Raw genomic sequence first — 14,201 nt, forward strand, 5'->3', positions numbered from 1 at the left:
ATTCCTGAATCGATTTCATTCATTCTCACCATCAAGCTAAATTTTATGCATCTAATATATCCAAGCCTACTTTGGACTGAGTAGGCAAATGAAAAGTAAAGAACTCTCTCGGCGAACCAACATCAAACTCTACAAGTCGCTTATCATTCCAGTCCTGCTTTATGGTGCAGAAGCTTGGACGATGTCAACATCAGTTGAGACGACACTAGGAGTTTTCGAGAGGAACATTTTGCGCAAGATTTATGGTCCTCAGAACATTGGCAAGGGCGAGCTGTACGAGCTGTACGAGCTATACAACGACATTGACATAGTTCAGCAAATAAAAAGACAGCGGCAACGCTGGCTAGGTCATGTTGTCCGAATGGACGAAAACACTCCAGCTCTGAAAGTGTTCGATGCAGTACCCGCCGGAGGAAGCCGAGAAAGGGGAAGGCCTCCACTCCATTGGAGGGATCAGGTGGAGATCGACCTGTTTACACTTGGAATCTCCAACTGGCGCAATTTTGAAAAGTTTAACAAAATTTTCGGTAAGTAATTATCCATAGGCACTGAGGGGTTCATGTTCGATATCGAGGGCTTTGAAAAGTTATGGTCCCATTTCGACAATTTTGTAATGAGCGAAAACACACCTCCATTTCAGTATTTGTACAATGTTTTATTCTGATATCTTCATTGCATATGATAGGATACTAAAAAGAATTGTGTTCAGTTAGTAGCAGTTAGCTTTGAGCGGTTGGAAGATATAGTGTCAGTTTTAACTAGACTCGTCTAAACAAAAAATTAATATTATTTAATATTTTTTTCAAAAATATTAAATATATGGATGTTGAGAACGTACTGAGCTGTCTTTACTACTAAGTTCTACCGAAATTTGAACGATTAATTGAACTATAATTCGCAAATGATTGTAACATATTTTACACCGAGAACCTTATGTAAATCCCCGAATCTTTGCCCCTATATTTATAATATAACACAATATATTAAATGTAGCTTGCATCGTCTCACATTATAGCCGGATATATGTCGTTCGATTACTCATATCAGTTTTTTTAATATTCCCGTACTAACTCAAAAATCTGTTATTCTGAGAAACTCAATTAACGGAACATGTAAACTGACATCAATGAGCAATATTTTAAAATATTCAAAACATTAATTATTTTCACGAATAATTCATAATCAATTTACTTAGTCAATTGATGCGCAAAAACTGTTTATAGCTGTAAAATTGAATGTAAGATCTAAATATGTAAACCAGAACTCACATACTTATATGATTACTTCATATTTATTAATAAGATATGTAGTTACAAAAATGAATAAATATTGTCCAAGTACTAACTAATACTAAAATGCGGTCTTTAGCTTACCGCAAACCACAAAATAAACATTACAACTGCGTAATCGTGAAAAGTACTTAAATAAACCGCTTGATATTGATTTGCTTATTATTTTTACAACTTCTCTCAATGAATGCTAATTTAATGAGTTTATAAAATTAGTAGTAAGCATTTTAGTAAACGTTTCATTAATAAATATTTAAATGTACATTACAATTACAATTACATCAATTATTGTGGCAAAATTATTGAATAAAACGAACTTTATTCAGTAGGAGTGAAAATGAAAATATACAAATTACAGCTGAAAATTTTCTATATTCTAAAGTGTAATATTAAGATATAAACCAAAAAAATGGTTTTGTCCTTAGAGATTTCAAGGGCATAACTAGAATTAATAGTCAGCCTTTTATCAGAGAATATTCGATTCATGGATTTTTAACCCTTTAGTGTTGATGATGAAAACCCCTTTAAATTCCAAAATTGGATTCGCTTTTATAACCTTTCCGCACAGGAGTAAATTGATCAATTAACCGGCCATTGTTCGATTAAAATGCAAATTTTGATATGTTTACCATTCAAAAAGAAAATCCTTATTTAACTAAATTAAGTTTTAATCGAGTACGAATCGGGTTGAAAATGAAATACAAGACTAGGCCTTGACGTCCACGCTGTAAACTGGGTTGTATTTATTGATAAAATAGTAATTAGCTGCTGAATCTTACCATTTGGATTCTCAATTATAATTATTACTTATTGTACTAAATTAATTTGGCTGTGCGAAAAAGCTAATACTTCTTACTCCTTATTAAACAAGCTCAAAAATGTGTTTCACAGCATTTGTAATTCATGATGATTGTTCAGCTATTCAAATCGCTTAAAATATAAACATTGTTTTGTTTGGCCGAAATATTATTTTTGTAGAAAATGGAATTTCATCAATAATGAAATATATTTCACTGAAGCACATTTCTATCCCATGAAGGAGTCAGTAGCTTTTGACTTAAATAAAATAGTTGAAGCTCGCAACAGCTTAAAGCTCACAAGCTTATCACAATTCAGAGGAAGATGACTTTGAAGGTTCCCTTCAGTTCAGCTCTTTAATATAAACTATTTTATAAAGCTCTACAAAAAAGCTAAGAAAGTGTTTCCAAACTAAAGTTTGCATAAAAAAGCCAGAATGGAATTTCCCCAAACCGATAATGAATTTAAAACAACTTGACACTTGCATACTTTGGCTGTAACCAACCTTGAATTTATGTATATTATCTGAAAATTTATGATTAGAGGAACACAATCATATCTTCAAACTTAAAAGTCCCGCAAAATTCAGATAACTTGAAATACTATTTTGACATATGTGACCTTAAGTTTCTAATGAATAATAATAGTAAAATGGAATCTCAAGTCATTGAAAGCATAGCGCAAAGATGACGTTAATATTGTAATTGAATGAAATCTCTTAATCTACCGACAGAAGCCTCTTAACAGACACGAGACATGAAGAATGATAGCCGTGCGAAGTTCAGGCATTAGAATGAGGAAATAGCTAAGATTTTGTACTAGAATTTCTTACGGATTTCCTTTTTTGTTATTAAAATTTAACACAAATGAAATTGCATAGCCTCAAAGTGATTTTGGGTAGCGAAAACATACTTTAAATTTTCAACGAAAATATTTGCTTACATTTCTAGATTTTGAAAATCTATGCACATTTTCAAATACATACTTATGTACAAATGAATTTGAATGCTAGTTTTTATACTCGCTACTGACAATTCTAATTGTTTCACCTCGAATCAAGTGTAACCACTGGAGTACTTGGCTCTCGGTCATCGGTTGTCGGCCATCCATTGCTGGTTCCTCGTTCCGCTGTTGACTCAACATTTTTGTGCATGAACACCTATAATCACAGTATTTAAGTAGCTATGTTTGTATGCGCTAATTTGTTTGTTTATCGCTATCGACTTAATTAATTTGATTACATATTATACTTGTAATCGATATTTGATATGTTTGCATAGCATCTAAATATACTCGAGCACAGATCCACTTCAGTGTGTGTGTATTAGCTCTCAATCCTTATGTTGACAAAAATATGCAACAACAAGCATGAAATTTAGATGCCACAGCGAGTTTTTTACACAGAATCTGCCGCAACTCATATATATATATATGTTATACTGTGTAATCGCACAAGTTCAAGTTCAGTGTAATTGCCGTTCATTTGTAGATTTAGTCGTTTCACTATTTACAATCATTTCAATCACCTCAATCAATTTTTCAAGTATAATTGTCAATATTTAGAGTAACCTGCTATGTTACGCTATTACGTTATGTGAGTGTGGAGGCTTTGAGAGTGTAATTAAATAATGAAAGTTATTATCAAGAAAAAGTTGATTCAATATTATTCTGATCAATGCGAGTTACTTCTAATTAAAAAAGGAAGAAACAATTAAGGAAATTACTGCTCACTAAACAATTTTGAAGTTATGCGTTGTGCCTGATTGGAGGTCCTTAACGGTTAGAAAAACCTCCTTGGCATTTTAATTACATTTATTCAACGAACTATTTACCTTAATGATTATTATGGCAACACATACATACATATATAATACAGAATGGCTTTGATGATGTCTCACCTGGCCCATTTAGAACCTTTGTGATATAATGCAGAAAGTCGTGAACAAGGTGAGCGTTTAATTAGAGAGTGGGTCAAATTGAAATGTTTGAAAAGATGAAAATAAATGGATTTCCATAAAAGGGGAAGGTGTCATGATCGTAACTATTTTTTTTTTTTTTTAACTACACCTTATAGACTATATCGATGACGACTGGTCGAAGAAAGGGACTCATTTTGGTATCCTAAATATAATTTTCATAAAGTATCTAAATACATGGAGTTATTGTTCTGAAGTGGGCCTAAAAAATATACTGTTATGGATGAAGAAAATAAAACAACACAAAATGAGGTTAAGCGAGATAGTTCACCCTCTGAATATGTGGTTGGAACGTGTAGATATGGAATTTTTCTTAAGTTTTTAAACCTGCAAAATCTCAGTATCACGTTAGGTCCTTGAGACCTTACAATCTTGGTCGAATCGAATTCAAAGTTGGGTAAGACGAAATTGCCAGCTGACAAAGTTGGGAAGTTTGTATTTTGAGATTTGCATATCATGACAATTTTCATCGAATTCTTTAAAAAAGCAACAACTAATAGTCGATTTGACGAAATGGTCATCAAACTGGAATTCGAATTACTTACTCATCCGTCATATTCAAGTAATTTTACCACCTATGGCTTTTTCATATTCTCAGACCTTAAGATAACGTTCTCTGGGGAGAATTTCAACAGTAAATAAAAAATAAAGGCCTTGTCGAAGTTGTTTATATGATGGTAATCTTCTCAACAACTCTCAATCTTGGAAATCTTGATTGAACCGCTATCTTTAGGAAACTAACAGTGAAGCCCCATACCTGTAATTAAAAAGATGATATTAAATTAGAAATTAGTCGTTTTCATCGATGAATGTTTATTCCGCCATACAAATTTTTCGAGCTCAGGATCAATAATTAGACGTAACACTTAACTTAATGCAAGCAAACCATTATGGTATATATTAAATAAAGGTTAAAAGGGCTGAGCAAACATCGGGATAATTTTAGAATATTTATATTTTAAATAAAATACCATTTCTATATAAAATAATGACGAAAACATTAATTCAGTAATGTAAAAACTAAGTAAAACAACTCAATCGTTAGTAGAATTCCATAGAATGCATCGCAAGAATTCCACTATTTAATTTAATGCTGTAGTTGTTGTTATTAAATATTTTGCAAATAAATATTTAATTCATATTCGATTATAATTCCTGGGTCATTTGCCATTGACTAATTAAGCACTTAACTTAAATACTAACTCGAACGCTCACACGTGACTTTTGTGTATTACCTTTGCTTAATGCATATTATACTCTCGCAACAAATGTTGCTAAAGAGAGTATTATAGTTTTGTTCACATAACGGTTGTTTGTAACACCCAAAACTAAACGAGTTAGATATAGGGTTATATATACCAAAGTGATCAGGGTGAAGAGTGGAGTTCAAATCCGAATGTCTGTCTGTAAAAAGTAAGATATCAGTCCGTCCGTCCGTCCGTCTGTGCAAGCTGTAACTTGAGTAAAAATTAAGACATCTTGATGAAACTTGGCACACTTATTTCTTGGCACCATGGGAAGGTTGCTTTCGAAAATGAGCAAAATCGGACCACTGCCACGCCTACAAAATGGCGAAAACCGAAAACACATAAAGTGCCATAACTAAGCCATAAATAAAGCTATAGAAATAAAATTTGGTATGAAGGGTCGCACTATGAAGGGGCATATTTGGATGTAATTTTTTTTGTTGAAGTGGGCGTGGCCCCGCCCCCTACTAAGTTTTTTGTACATATCTCGCAAACCAATAGAGCTATATAAACCAAACTTTCTGCAGTCTTTTTTTTAGCCACTTCCTAATACAGTCCAAAAATGAAAGAAATCGGATAATAACCACGCCCACCTCCCATACAAAGGTTAGGTTGAAAATTACTAAAAGTGGGTTAACTCACTAACGGAAAACGTCAGAAACACTAAATTTCACATAAGAAATGGCAGATGAAAGCTGCACTCAGATTTTTTTACAAAATTAAAAATGGGGGTGGCGTCGCCCACTTATGGGTCAAAAACCATATCTCAGGAACTACTCGACCGATTTCAATGAAACTTGGTTTGTAATAGTTTCCTTACATCCCAATAATATGTTGTGAAAATAGGTCAAATCGCTTCACAACCACGCCTACTTCCTATATACCAGAACTTTGAAGACAATCTGAATCGTTTACTTTACAATAGATAAAGTAAGTACTAGTGAAGATATCGGTGCAGAACTTTGCACAAATACTATGTTAATAGTGTGGCAATCCCATTCTAAAAATCGCCGAAATCGGACCATAGGTTTATAAGGCCCCATATATCGAACATGAGGACCTCGGTGCTTCTAACCTAATATTATGGTTTCCAACTTTCAATGGTCTTTATACAATATATATGACGAATATGTGGGTCAAATTGTGTATTATATAACATAAATAAAGTTAAATAAATAAATTGCGAGAGTATAAAATGTTCGGTTACACCCGAACTTAGTTTTTTTATATTTTTTATATTTTAAAAATTTATTTATATATTCATTAAATATTTTTTATTTTTATTTATTCAATTTTTTATCTCAAAATGTTTACATTTAGTTTTTAATGCGAAGCACGAGCCAATTGAATTTTATTATCATTTTAATATATAGAAAATGCCGAATGGTGTAAACAAAGTGATGACACCCTCGAGATTTGTTTACTAAGATTATTAATAAGAGTATGTGTAGTTATATATGAGATGTTTCTATTAATTAAATGGATGTGCGGAACTCAAATCAAAAAATTAATTATGAAAGTTTCAGTCAAAGTAAAGAAAATCATTTATAATACAAAACATTAAAGAATACAGTATTTATAAAAGATAATTAACTTTAAAATATATAAATGTAGTAAAATTAATATTTTCTGAATTAAAACAAGTATTTTTTACTCTGAAATTGTAAATTGTTAAAATAATATGTACATTATATATATATTTTTTTTTAATAATTTATCACGTACAAAGAAACTAACGAAATTCGAAAGTTAATTAATAAATGGTATTTCCTGCAAATACTGTCATTTGTGTTTTCTTATAAGCTAAACTTCGCACTTTTGTCGTGTCTACTTGTCACAATCAACGCAGTTGGTTTCAACACACACGTGTATTTACCGCTATATGTATTTCCCGAAGCTCATTAACTGGGTGTGAAAACTGAGTGATAGCGCACGATAAGACAGAGGATGATTTTTTAATGAGGAGGATAATAAAAATGAGTAAGAACGTCAGATACTTGGCTCGAGCGAATTTTCTAGTCAGTTAAAACAATTTGATATATTTAAAATTAAATGTAATAACTCACAGAATTTGATATCACATTTCCGGCAAAAAAGAGAAAGTAGGAAATTTTTCTGTTAAAATATATACATTTAAATAAGAGTAGATGTAATTAAAATGGAGTCAAAATTTAATATTTTTTTTTTAATTTTTAAATCTATATATATAAAATTAAGTGGCAAAACTTCCTGTTCGTATACTCCTCCTAGACAGCTTGCCCGATTTCAATGAAATTTTCAGGGGTGATTGGGGTCTGTTTGGACGGTGCACATAAGAAATTGAATGTGTGTATCATTGCACGTTTTGCAAAAAAAAAAAACAAAAAAAATGATACATCCCGCTTATACAAATTCTCATGAAATAATGTTTTGCCGCAAGATTGGCAGTCCTGTCAAATGCCTTGATATGGCAGTTCATCTCGAAAATGGTCAACGCGTTTATTTCAATGCAGACAATGTACAACAGAGCGCAGCACGACCACCGGGGAAAACACTAACTACCTTTTTCGAGTTGTGTGAAAACGATGAATTTGCAAGAACATTACTATATTCCGAAATACCACAATATTTCACTTGGAATCCATCATCGAAAACATTTCAACGACGAAAGCAAGGGGAACGTGTTGACGGTTATCCAAATGTCCGTAAAACCGATGCCATGGGACGCATTTACACCATCCAGCCGAACAACGCCGAATATTTCTATTTGTGTCTGCTATTAGTCAACGTGCGCGAACCAAGATCATTTGATGATTTGAAAACTGTTGACGGTCAGTTGTGTGCGACGTATCGTGTAGCATGTCAGCGATTGCATTTGTTAGAAGATGATATGCATTGGGACACCGCACTTCATGACGCATCACTCACATCTCATCCAAAAAAATACGCGTACTATTCGCCATAATAATATCTACAAGCCTTCCGTCAAATCCGCAATAACTGTGGACTAAGTACAAAGACTGCATGACCGAGGACTTATAAATTTTGGCGGATAATCGAGCATCGGACGCAGACTTGCTATATACATTACAAATGTATAATGATGCTTTGATATTGGTTGAAGATCTGTGCCTTACGATTGCGATTAATTCATTAGCGCAACTTGGCATAACTGCGCCCAATCGTTCAGCGATTGATATGCTTGACCATGAGCTTTAACGTGAACAACAATACGATTGCAATGAATTGCGTGCTTTCATACAAGCTAACATTACCAAATTGAATATTCAGCAGAAAAATGCTTATGATAAGATTATACGAGCGGCTGACAATAACGCAGGTGGATTCTACTTTCTGGATGCGCCCGGTGGTACAGGGAAACGTTTCTGATCTCTTTGATTCTTGCTACTATACGGTCACAGCAGAAAATTGCGCTGGCAATTGCTTCGTCAGGCATCGCTGCTACTCTACTTGATGGCGGTCGAACAGCACATTCAGCACATTGAAATTACCGTTGAACATCCAAGTCGTTGAAACACCAACGTGCAACATATCGAGGAGTTTAGCAATGGCAAAAGTTTTGCGAGGAGCTGGAATAGTTCTGTGGGATGAGTGCCCAATGGCTAACAAAAAGTCACTAGAAGCATTCAATAGAACAATACAAGATTTACGCCAAAAGCAACAACTTTATCCGGCGATTTTCGGCAAACTTTGCCAGTCATTCCTCGATCAACTACTGCCAACGAAATAAACGCGTGTTTAAAATCGTCAGTTTTGTGGAGACATGTTCAAAGGCTGACTCTAACCGTCAACATGTGAGTCCAATTGTAAATCGATCGATCCGCAGCGGCGTTTTCGAAGCAGTTGTTGGACATTGACTAAGGCAAAATACTAATCGATGATATCGGTTTGATCAGATTGCCGAACAAGTTTTGTACGCTTTTACAATCGAAAGAAGAATTGATTGAAAGTGTATTTCCGAATATTGTTCAATACTATCAACGCCACGATTATTTAAGTGAACGCGCATATTGGCACCGAAAAATGTACACGTCAACGAAATCAATTTTGCCATTCAAGAAAAACTGCCAGGAGAAGCTACAACATATACATCGATTGATAGCGTTTTGAATCAAGATGAAGTAGTAAATTATCCAACTGAATTCTTGAATTCTTTGGATCCCCCCGGGCTGCCACCGCATCGTTTGGTCCTGAAAGTCGGTTAACCCATTATGCAAACGTTTCAAGTGTGCGGCGTCAACTTGGAAGAAATGTGCTTCTCCCACGGCCAATTGTTCGTCGCATGCTCGAGAGTGGGAACACCAAGGTGCTTATTCATTTAAGCGCCAGGTGGAAAAACCAAAAATGTTGTATACCAATATGTTTTATAAATAAGTAACAATTTTCAACAATAAATAAAACACAAAGTAAAAACCCTTAAGAGTTTTAATCGATATAGGTGTGGCGAAGCGCACAGAGTAATAGCTAGTATTTTATAAAAAGTAAATTGAATTTTAATACTGGCATATTCATGCTGGTAAATTTTTAACAATGACTATTCGAAAATCGATTCCTAAATATTTAGAACTCTAGAAAGAAAGGGTTTTCCAATAAGAACGCTACAAAAGTATTTGATTTTTTGTTTTTGAAATCTTTATTCCTGTAATAGTACATTTGGTGCTATTATGTATGGAACTCGTTTTTTTTTTTGCGTTGCCGCCAAAGGCCCGCATGCAGAAGTTCAGACGCTGAAATAAATTTTCGTTGATTTTCAAGCATAAATCGGCCAATACTGCTGCAATTTCAAGTTCGATACCCGTACGAAGTTCATCAATCGTCGCTGGCTTGTTGGCGTCAAATAACCGACAGAGGCGGCCTGTCCATATTGTCCAAGTTCATATTCCAATTCGAGTCAAAATTCGATTATCATTGAGCGATAGCGATTCCCATTCACAGTAACGTGCCGGTCTTGATCATCACGGTCATTTTGCCCAATGACGCAAAACCGCACCAAACCGTAATTTTTTCGGGATGCAATGGTGAATCAGTAAGTGAGTGTGGATCGCTGCCTGACCAATAACACATATAATAACCATACCATAAATTCGACGTAGCACTCTAAAAGTTGAGACCACTGACACGAATTTCGATAGTAACTTGTAATAATTTCGACTCATTGAAATGGCAAACCTTACTAAAGAGAAATGTCAAAAGAGCGAGAAAAGGTATGGCGTCGTTTGCTGGCTTTATCGGTCTACTTTTGTAACGTCCCTATTGGAAAACCCCTTATTTGAAATTTGGTGTATTGTTTCAGTTTTGTCATAAACAATCATATGTTTGTGACTATTCACTAAATTATTTTAAACAGAATGTTGAAGAAGAATATTGGATCCATAGCAAATGAATTCTGTGTAGCACAAACAAACAATTTATATAATTATATTTAAGTATTTGGAAATATATAAGACAGGTGCACCGGTGCGTATTCGCAACAAAGATTTGTTAGAAAATGAAAATATTAGAATTTTTGGTTGAAAGAATCTTAATATTTTTATAATACACTATAAAAATACAGAAGTTTAGAAAGTTCTTAAAAAATAAATCAGAGTATTTTTATATATAAACAAAAGTCGAAGGTGGTCACTAATACGTTTAAAAAACGATCCCCAACAGATATTTGTTGACGTTACAGAACTCTTTCCGATGTATCTGGATCTGATCTTATATGGATACTTAAACGTAGATTTCTCAAAAAATACATTTTATACTAAGAGACACTGACTTATCAAAATGCTCTCGTACTTTCGATTTAAAGAATCTTATTTTATATAGAAAATATTTTAAGAGTCTTCCGCTTTGGAGAACTTTTAAGTTCATTCACCAAAATTGCACATTTTTGACAAGCCTAACTTACTGATTTTTATCAGCTGTAGGGGAAGCACAGATTCATCAAAGCTTTGTGCGCTCCAAAGACTTTGTTGTATTATTTAAGCGCTAAAAATTACGTGAAATTCGCAAGTATTGCGAGTATTTGCCATGTGTCCTTAGCATTTCCAAGAATTTCGCGCGATTTACTGATTATTATCGTTGTCAACGAGGGGTGTGTGTGTGTACAGATTCGAGAAATCTTTCCATCAACAAGCACGTCATCTAGAACATATAGACACTTATTTCTATGTACATAGCCACACACCCGAGAACAGCTTCATGACGGCGCGTATATCACCTAGTGAGTATCAGTATATTTGCTATTTATTTCGCACAAACAACGTTCAATAAAACAACAAATCGTAAATCTTAGTAAATTTAAAAGATAAATAAACATAGAATGATTCAGAGTCAGAGCGAAAATCCCCCCTGCAGCAGCGGCAACAACAATAAGCCGTTATTAAAGGCTTGTTTGTTTGTTCTCCACTCCGTGAAAAGGAGAACTCACCACATCTGTTGAGAGTACTTGCAAGTGATAACAGTTGAGCTAATACTCGAGCTTTAAGCGGCCAGCTCAGAGTGCATTCCTTACGTTTTAGCTCTAAATAAATATTGGCGAGCTAAAAATAAATTTTTGAATTAACGAATGGACTTTTCGCGATAAACGAAATTAAAAGCAATAAACAGACTACGAGAGAGTTTCAATGGAACCTGGATGAGTTAAACGTGGGTTCAAAATAATGAATAGTACAAATATATGTATGTATGTTCGTAGGCCTCTAACCGTGAGGATCGCGTCACTTTTCACTCACATACGATCACAATAACGGTACTGTATATTTTTGTTGCTAATCACTCATTCTGTTGTGTACTTTGAGCCCGGCTTACGAAGTTGTTCACCAACAACAAGCTCAAACTGCAGCGCAATAACACCCTCGTCTATCAGGCGCTCGCGTTCGCGATCACGATCGCTATCACAATACAACTCGCTTGCGAACGATCGCACGTGCCGATGCCGTACGCTCACCACTTCGTCTTTAACTTGGCTAACTAAGTAAGTTCGTGGTGAAAATGCAACGAAGCCACTTGGGAGTCCGACTAGGCTAAATGCTGCGCTGCGCCACAACTTACTTAGTCGGCTTAGTCGCTGTGATGTCAAAGCTTTGTGCTGCCGCTGTCGCTGCTTCGTGCTGCAAGCGGAATAGTTTGTAAGCGCGGCGTCGGGCAGCGCTGTCGTTGCTGTTGCCTTTAGCGTCGTTGGGGTTTGAAAACTTCAACAAAACCAACTGACAACTGGCGCGGTCCATTCAAGCGAGCTTTTCATTTCGTCGTGATAACTTCAAAACGAGACACGCTCGCGCGCGCGTCCAGCTTGATGAGCACGCACAGTCGCAGAGATCGGTTGGTTGGCTAAGAGATCACCTGCGTATACTACGGAAAAAATATGACATTAACGGGAATTCAACAATACTTGAAAAATACAAATAAATCTAAAAAATACAAATAAGTGAAAAAATTAAAGTATTTTAAATCTACGTGAAATATTTCAAAAATATAAAAAATATTTATAAATATTAAGTGAAATAACATGAAAACATGAGTAATAATATAAAATAGTGTTTAATTTAAAAGAAGAAATTAATTCTAGTGTTTTAAGTCTACGCAACGACCGTATAGTACAAAGGATACGCGCTTGTGTCATAGTCGTATGTGAACTAAAAATAAATAAATAATTTTTATAAAAATTGTGGCATAAAGTTTCGCTGTTAGTTGCTCTTTCGCAGGATATTTTTAATAACGGCATGTTAATAGATATGTTTGTGTGTATTTCATAGTTTTTTGCGCTGAAATTTATGTGATTTTTATTGTAGAAAATACAAGGATATTATAATTTAATAAATCGCGTTCAATCTTTGTGATTTTTTTTTATAAAAAGTGTTTGCTGTGAATTCAGTGTGTGTAAATAAAATTTTGTATTAAACATAAAACCTTTCAACGGAAAACGCTTGGCGATTGCGCTTGAAATATTTTGAGCTGAGCTGCTGTTTTTTTCCACTGACATTTTAATGTAAGCTGAACAATTTTTATTGATTTCATTTTATGTTTTCCAATTTAAATGTTTCGACAAGTTGTTTAATAGTAAGAGGTTAAAATATATAAGTATATAAGAATACTTTTTTTCATTACAGCTAAAGTTAAAACAATACCTTCTTTTTGTAATAGATTTTATTTTATTTATAGGGAAGTGTTAGGTAATAATAACCAAGCAAAAACCATTTTCAAAATTTGTTTATGAAAATAAAAGAGTGAAAAAAAAAATTCTGAAAAATTTGAAAACTGTTTTAAAATAATTAGTAAAACATGGAAAAAATTATGAATTACTAAAATATCAGTTTAAATAGTTTTTTTTTATTTTTTTTTTAGTTCTTTTTCGGATTTGAAAAATTGGTACATTTTTTTTAAATTAATTTTGGAATTACAAATTGAAGTTAAACCAATGAAATGCAAATATTCATCTAATGAAGTGAACAACGATTCAAATAAAAAAAATTTTAGAAGTGATTTTTCAATATAAATAATATTGAATTTCTATACAAAAAAAAATTAATTAATTAAATTTAATTTTATTTAATTTAATTTAATATTATTTAATTTTTTTTAATTTAATTAATTTTTTTTTGATTGAACTAAATTTTTTTGTATAAAAATTAAGTTTTATTTATTCAATATATACAGATTTTTCAATAAAAATAAAGAGTTTTTATACAAAAAAAAAATTATTAAGTGAACAAATTTTTTTTTTATAAAAATGAAGTTTTTTCAAATATTTTATATAAAAAAATTGCCTCTACAAAAAATAATTTTTTTTTTCAATATTTCTTTATTTATTGAATCTGCTTTTACTTTAAGCCTAACAGTAAGTTATAAAATCTTAAATCTATTAAAAAAAACTAGACAAGCTCAAACAAGTGATTGAGCTATTG

At 33.3% G+C, this 14,201-nt stretch overlaps 1 protein-coding gene across 1 annotated transcript in view; it reads left to right on the forward strand.

Annotated features, from left to right (window-relative positions):
• Positions 1-12,517: 12,517 nt before the first annotated feature.
• The window catches only part of LOC105210478 (lysosome membrane protein 2), a 67,843-nt gene continuing 66,159 nt past the window's right edge, over positions 12,518-14,201 (forward strand). The window contains exon 1 of the mRNA XM_011181477.3: positions 12,518-13,285. The gene's annotated coding sequence lies outside the window, so the exon portion shown is untranslated. The remainder of the gene's footprint in view (positions 13,286-14,201) is intronic.

This window comes from Zeugodacus cucurbitae, chromosome 4, assembly GCF_028554725.1.
Source record: "Zeugodacus cucurbitae isolate PBARC_wt_2022May chromosome 4, idZeuCucr1.2, whole genome shotgun sequence".
Classification (NCBI taxonomy): Eukaryota; Metazoa; Arthropoda; class Insecta; order Diptera; family Tephritidae; genus Zeugodacus; species Zeugodacus cucurbitae.